The sequence below is a fragment of the Vigna umbellata genome, chromosome 3, assembly GCF_029865625.1.
Source record: "Vigna umbellata cultivar VRB3 chromosome 3, Vumbellata_1.0, whole genome shotgun sequence".
Lineage (NCBI taxonomy): Eukaryota > Viridiplantae > Streptophyta > Magnoliopsida > Fabales > Fabaceae > Vigna > Vigna umbellata.
This window is the reverse complement of record NC_142167.1, coordinates 7,271,515-7,279,265: the sequence shown is the minus strand read 5'-3', so window position 1 is coordinate 7,279,265 and position 7,751 is coordinate 7,271,515.

Sequence of the window (7,751 nt, the reverse complement as noted above, 5' to 3'; positions counted from 1 at the left end):
AACACCATTCATTTATAGATATGTGCAACAAGATAAATTCACAAATATAAAATGGTTGGACTTTGGTAATTAAAGGCACTTAGATATGGACAAGACTAGAAATGGTATGAAATGACATTGCTAAGGTTAGTTTTCACCTATTTCACTCTTGTACTTACCTAATTTCATCTCCTCTCCATCAATTTACTAAAGTCAATTCACAAAAACACTCTAGCCCTAATCTCTTATGAGAAAGAGCCTAGGTTTTCCTTATTAAACTCCAATCCCTTGGAAAATCTAACAAGCAAACCCACATTAAAGAACTAGGATCTTAAGACAACATGTGAATCATCTTCCATCCCTAGAATCAATGACCATAAGGACTCTTGTTTCAGTTCTAGGTTCCATCTTATCTTCCCATAATCCATGAAACCCCAAAATCAAGTCATGAACATTCCTATTACATGCAAGCTTTAAGATTGGAAACAAGAATACTAGCAATTGATAGAAAAGGCATATATATAAATACGAATCAATAATGTTAGAATCGCTGCAGCGGAATTATTAGCGTGGTAACAAACCAAGAGGGGGGGTGAATTGGTTATATTCTCTTATTATGCCTTTTTAATATTTTTCTCTCAATTCTTTCTTACTAAGCAGATAATTGAATGTAAATAACAGAGTAAGGGAAAGAGAAAGATTGCACAGGTGATTTTATCCTGGTTTAGATCACTAGGATCCTACGTCCAGTCGCTTATCTCAAACAAGATAAACCTTTTTCACTATCACAAAACAGTTACAAATATTAGTCACACAGAAAAACAATTTGTAACAGTTTAGAAATTACCACCTCTCTTGAAACCACAAGAGATGAACTTACACCTCCTTTGAATCTTCACAAAGGATGACCACCTCCTTCGAATGCTTCACGAAGGATGATCCTCTTCCAGAAACTTCCTCAGACACACCAAGGATGAACAAGCTATTTCTCTGTCACCACACAGTACCACTTCAGGACTTACAGACAAGAGTTTCCTTAGCTTCAACAATCTCACAGAGTTCTCAAAGAGTTCAGAGATCTTTTGCACAAGGGAAGAGTTATTTTTGAGATAAAGAGTGAGCCATTTTATAGACTCAGTCTAATACCCTTCCATTCTTCGAAAACGGGCCATCTAACGCATTTAATCGATTAACATAAATATTAATCGATTAATAATGAGTACAACGGCTAGTTTTTCAAATCTGAAACCCCCAACGGCTAGTTTTTCAAATCTGAAACCCCCAACGGCTAGTGTTAATTGATTATTCTCAAGAATAATCGATTAACTAAATAAATCAAATATAAATTACAAGAATCAGCCCTAATACATATTTGAGCACTATTACATCAACTTTGATTATTATAAAAGCTTTATAAAATACAGAGATCTTCAATTTGTCTTTGTGGATCTTGACTTGTGCAAATCTGTTCATCATCAAAACTTCATCTTTGATTTTTGCTAACATTCTCCCCCTTTTTGATGATGATCAAAAACTACTTTGATTTAAAGCTTTTAGTAATAATCTGGATAAAACACAACTTATGGAAGAAAAAGTGCATTAGTGAATAAACACAAATAAGCAAATAAGCTTAAATAAGCTTTAAACATTTTCTCCCCCTTTTTTATCATAATTAAAAAGGTGTGTTTGATGTTCTCCCCCTAAGATAATACTCCCCCTTAATAAAAGCATGTATGCATATGAGCTAAAAATATTTCAAATTTAAAGATTCATTCAAACATACACAATAGGATATTTAAAGTAAATAATTTTAGGATGAAGAACTTATAAAACATTGTTTAAACATACATTGAACTATATAAGATAGGAATTTTAAAGCATACAAAAATATGGCTAGTTTTTTTTCAAAATTGCAAAACTGGAACGCATTTAAAAATTCAATCCTAAGATATTTCTAAAGATTCTTAGATCTCTTCTAATGTTTACCCCTTTACATATGCCTCCAACTTCGTAATGATAATCCTCTAGGTTGTTTCCACATTTTGTTTAGATCGTCATCTTGAGGATTGTCATCATTCTTCGCTTCATTTGTTGTCTTCTACAAATCTTCATCATTGCCTGCATCTAATTCAACTGACTCAAGAGGTTTTGCCTCAAGGTCTACAATTTCATCAAAGACAACATGCACACATTCTTCTATTTCAAATGTTTTCCGATTGAAAACTATATATGCTTTGTATATTAGAAGATATCCAAAAAAATAGTTTCATCGGCCTTGGAATAAAATTTTCTTAAATTTTGTTTTAAAGAAATTCTAAATATTAAACAATAGGTACCCAACTACTTGAATGGGTCCTTTGGGTTAGATTTAGAAAAAAAAAATCATTTTACAACCCAAACAAATCTACCACTTGGAACACCATAATGCTTAATTTTACATTTATTTGAAGTATGACCCTTTTTCATACAATAAAAGCATGATACAAAGTTTGTGTTCCTATAAGTTGTTCCTTTTTCTACCCATGTTCTACGGGTTCTATTATTATGTTTATTTTTAATTTTAGGAATATACTTATTTTTAACAACCTTATTTTCGTTATTTTTACTACATTCTCCTAAGGCTGTGTGTTCTAGTAGTTTCTTAAAATTTTCACAAGAAGCACATTCATCACTACTAGTAAATTTACCCTTTTCAAAAAATAAAACTTTATTTTTCAAATCTTTATTTTCTTCAAAAATATTTTCAAAATTTAATTTTAAATTTTTATTTTCTTCAAGAATATTTTCAAAGTCTGATTTCAAATTTTTATTTTCTTCAGAAATATTTTCAAAATTTAATTTTAAATTTTTGAAATCCTTTTTCAATTTCTTATGAGCTTTATCTAATTTTTCAGATTCTACTATTAAAGCAGCATAAGTTTCATGCAATTCATCTTCACTAATTTGACTATAATTATCAGAATCGCTAGATATACTTACTTGGCTTCCAGCGTCGTCGTTCACCACTAAACAAATGTTTGCTTCTTCATCAGATTCGCTCAAATAGGAAATTGTTTCGTTGTCATCTTCCCATGCAATGTAGGCCTTCTTTTTCTTGAAGAATCTTTTCTCCTTTTTGTCTTCACTCTTCTTTTGATTTGGGCAGTCTGCTTTTAGGTGCCCCCTTTCTCCGCAACCATAACATTTATGGTGTGAGGAAGATCCTTGATTTTCTTTCTTTTCGAATTTTAATCTTCCTTTGTCTTTTGATTTCATGAACCTGTTGAGCCTTTTTATCATGAGTCTCAAATTTTCTTCTTCGTCTGAGTCTTCATCTTCCGATTTACCTTTGCTTCTTTCAACCTCCGACTTTAATGCCAAACTCTTCTTGTTGTTTTTGGCTTTTGCTTCTTCTTCATCAAGTCTTCCAAGATCTAGTTCATGTTCCCTCAACTTTCCAAAGAGTGCCGCCATAGTCATGGTGTTGAGGTTTTGTGACTCCGAGATTGCAGTCACCTTTGGTTGCCACGACCTGTCTAAAGACTTCAAGATTTTAATGTTGAGTTCATCGGTGTCAAATGACTTACCCAGTCCAATGAGATGATTGACAATGTTGGTGAATCGTTTTTGAACGTCTGAAATTGTTTCTCCTTGCTTCATCCGGAACATTTCATACTCTTGGATTAAGGAGTTCTTCCTTGCCCTCTTTACATCATCTGTTCCTTCATGCGTCACTCTGAGTACGTCCCACATTTCTTGAGCAGTTTTGCAGACAGAGACCCTGTAGAACTCATCAACAGTCAATGCTGATGCAATGACATTCCGGGCTTTTACGTCATTCTGAAATCTTTTCTTTTCTTCAATGGTCCATTGACCGCGGGGCTTTGGTTCCTGTGCATTGTTAGTAGGAACAGAAGCGCCAAACGCAATAATATCCCAAATTTCACAATCAATAGATTCAATAAATATTTGCATTCTTACCTTCCAGAATGCATAGTTCTCACCTGTGAATAGTGGGGGTCTATTGATTGATGCACCCTCTGCAAAGGTTTGATGTGATCCTGCCATTTGAATGACTATCAAAGCAAGCTCTGATGCCAATTGTTAGAATCGCTGCAGCGGAATTATTAGCGTGGTAACAAACCAAGAGGGGGGGTGAATTGGTTATATTCTCTTATTATGCCTTTTTAATATTTTTCTCTCAATTCTTTCTTACTAAGCAGATAATTGAATGTAAATAACAGAGTAAGGGAAAGAGAAAGATTGCACAGGTGATTTTATCCTGGTTCAGATCACTAGGATCCTACGTCCAGTCGCTTATCTCAAACAAGATAAACCTTTTTCACTATCACAAAACAGTTACAAATATTAGTCACACAGAAAAACAATTTGTAACAGTTTAGAAATTACCACCTCTCTTGAAACCACAAGAGATGAACTTACACCTCCTTTGAATCTTCACAAAGGATGACCACCTCCTTCGAATGCTTCACGAAGGATGATCCTCTTCCAGACACTTCCTCAGACACACCAAGGATGAACAAGCTATTCCTCTGTCACCACACAGTACCACTTCAGGACTTGCAGACAAGAGTTTCCTTAGCTTCAACAATCTCACAGAGTTCTCAAAGAGTTCAGAGATCTTTTGCACAAGGGAAGAGTTATTTTTGAGATAAAGAGTGAGCCATTTTATAGACTCAGCCTAATACCCTTCCATTCTTCGAAAACGGGCCATCTAACGCATTTAATCGATTAACATAAATATTAATCGATTAATAATGAGTACAACGGCTAGTTTTTCAAATCTGAAACCCCCAACGGCTAGTTTTTCAAATCTGAAACCCCCAACGGCTAGTGTTAATTGATTATTCTCAAGAATAATCGATTAACTAAATAAATCAAATATAAATTACAAGAATCAACCCTAATACATATTTGAGCACTATTACATCAACTTTGATTATTATAAAAGCTTTATAAAATACAGAGATCTTCAATTTGTCTTTGTGGATCTTGACTTGTGCAAATCTGTTCATCATCAAAACTTCATCTTTGATTTTTGCTAACAAATAATCCATTACACAAGAATTCATAAGCTACTTCAATGCCTAACAAGATGAATTTGGTTCTCTACTTCCATGGAGAACCCTAAAGCTTACAAAATGGAAGATGGAAGAAGAAGGAGACCCAAAGGAAGAGGAAGAGATGTTCCCACGAGCTCCTCACGGCCTCCATGAGCTCCAACAGTGAAATCGCGCCTCCAAAGAACCAAAGACCCGAAGCTCTTCGCATTTCTGAGTTAAATAGATCAAATCTGCCATGTCAGCAAAAATGGCGCTCAAGCGCCCCTAAAGAGTGGGGGCCCGGGCGCGCATCAGTCAAACTCAGTAGCTGGTGCACTGGAGCTCAAGCCTCCATGGAAAAAGGGGGCCCGAGCTTGACTCTGCTGCACTGCTTCTTTTTCCAGTTTTTTCTGCAGATTTGCTTGCTTTTGTGGTTGATTCGGTTATCTACATTGTTGGAGATTCTTCCAAGCATAGTTTTAGCTACAAAATAATGGGATTAGTGATGAAGTTACATCAATGTAGCCTAAAACACATTTATTTAGAAAACAAGACAAAATGTGAGGATTAAGCAAGTTACAAGCTAAAAAGGAGTTGATTTTGCTACTAAAATTATGCTTAGATAATGATAAGAATTAGCATTATCACCCCCAAACACAGTGGATTGTTTTGCTACTGTGGAAAATCTCTTTAGAAGTCAATACACGTCCAATCGGAAATAGGAGATAACACCGGCAAAATTGGTAAATACTAAACAAGAGGAGGAGGAAACTTTGAAGGCCTTTATGAAAAGGTATAATGAAACTGCATGACGACTTAAAGATGTTAATCACACTTTTATCATCATCAATTTTCCCTCATGTCTAAGACCAGGATATTTTGTTGAAAAATTATATGCGCAACCACCAAAAACTATGGATGAACTTCAAGAAAGGGTTGCTAAGTTTATTCGTATTGAGGACATGAGTAGCTCAAGGGACGACAGACGATCACTCGGCACCAACGACAAGGGACGAGATCCTCGACCAAAGGACTTCCCCCGAATGCTTAGATTTGATCATTACACAATTGTGAATGCACCCAGGGCAAAAATCCTTAAGGAAGCCCTTAGTGTTAAACTTCTTTCGGTCAGAAAGCTTCATTCACCTAAAAGATAAGATCGAAACACTTATTCCTGTAGGTCATCTCCGTAACTATGTGAAGGAGGAACGACTGTAGATAAGAAGCCCATCAAGAAGAAGGTCTCCACGGAGAAGTATCGAACGATAATATAGAAAAGAAGAACGAAGACATAGGCAAAGTCCCAGCCACAATCGTAGCCCTGACCGCTCAATTCGGGGGCATATCATCTAGAAAATATAATAAAAAGTCCTTCCTAACACTTGGAATGCGACTCATCTCACGTTTACTTTAGTTCAATTTTGATGTCATGTTTTATTTCGAATAAATTCTTTTGACAAGACTTACGTGCTTACACTTTTTGTGTGAATAAAGCCAGACAATTTGCCTTCAATCACAGGTTGTGTGGCGATACTAAAAACCCTAGGGAACGCTCTCCGAGAACCCTTGGTCCTAAACCGAGCGGTGAGGAACGTTCTCCGTGAACTCTCACTCTCGTCCACAAAACCCAGGGAACGCTCTTCGAGAACCCCTAGTCCAAACCAAGGTGATAAAAGTTCCCAGCGAACTGTCACTTTCGTATACAAAACCCAGGAAACGTTATCCAAAAAACTCCTGGTTTAAAACCAAGCGGCAAAGTCTTGTCAACAAAACTTAGGGAACGTTATTCGAAAAACTCCTGGTCTAAAACCGAGCGGCAAAGTCTCGTCAACAAAACCCAGGGAACGTTTTCGTATACAAAACCCAGGAAACGTTATCCAAAAAACTCCTGGTTTAAAACCAAGCGGCAAAGTCTTGTCAACAAAACTTAGGGAACGTTATTCGAAAAACTCCTGGTCTAAAACCGAGCGGCAAAGTCTCGTCAACAAAACCCAGGGAACGTTATCCGAAAAACTCCTGGTTTAAAATCGAGTGGCAAAGTCTCGTCCACAAAACCCAGGGAACATTATTCGAAAAACTCCTGGTCTAAAATCGAGTGACAAAGTCTCGTCAACAAAGCCCAGGGAATGTTGTCCGACAAACTCCTGGTCCTAAACCGACCGGTGAGGAACCTTCTTAGTGATTATGCCGATTAATGTTATTACGATCACCTTCTTATCTATTTTTCAGTTTACAAGTTAGTAAAGCACCTATAGCTCACCAGGAACACCTCTTAATATATATGTCTCATTTTGGGCCCCAAACGTCCAATCATATAACAAAGCTGTTTCGCTTGATTGGTCATCCAACTTTATAGCTTAAACTAGCATGTGCAGATAGCAGAATCCCAGGGTCTACCGCTCGTCCTAGGAAAAAGTTCCAAGGAAAACTTCTAGTGCCTTCGCTCAGCATAGGAATAAGTTCCAAGAGAACTTCTATCACTCACTGCTCGGTTCAGCTTCACCAAGAAGGTCCAGTCAAACAACAGGATCTTAGCGTCTACTACTCAACATGAGAAAAAGTTCTTAAAAGAACTCCCATTAGTCACCACTCGGCCTAGATTCCGCCTTTCAGACTAGAAAAGAGTAACGACTTAAAGCACATTGAAAATAAGCTCCCCAATACAACGAGAACGACCCCTCTCAAGCTCATTTAAGTCCTATAGTTAACCTTGGCTAAATTTGAACGGTT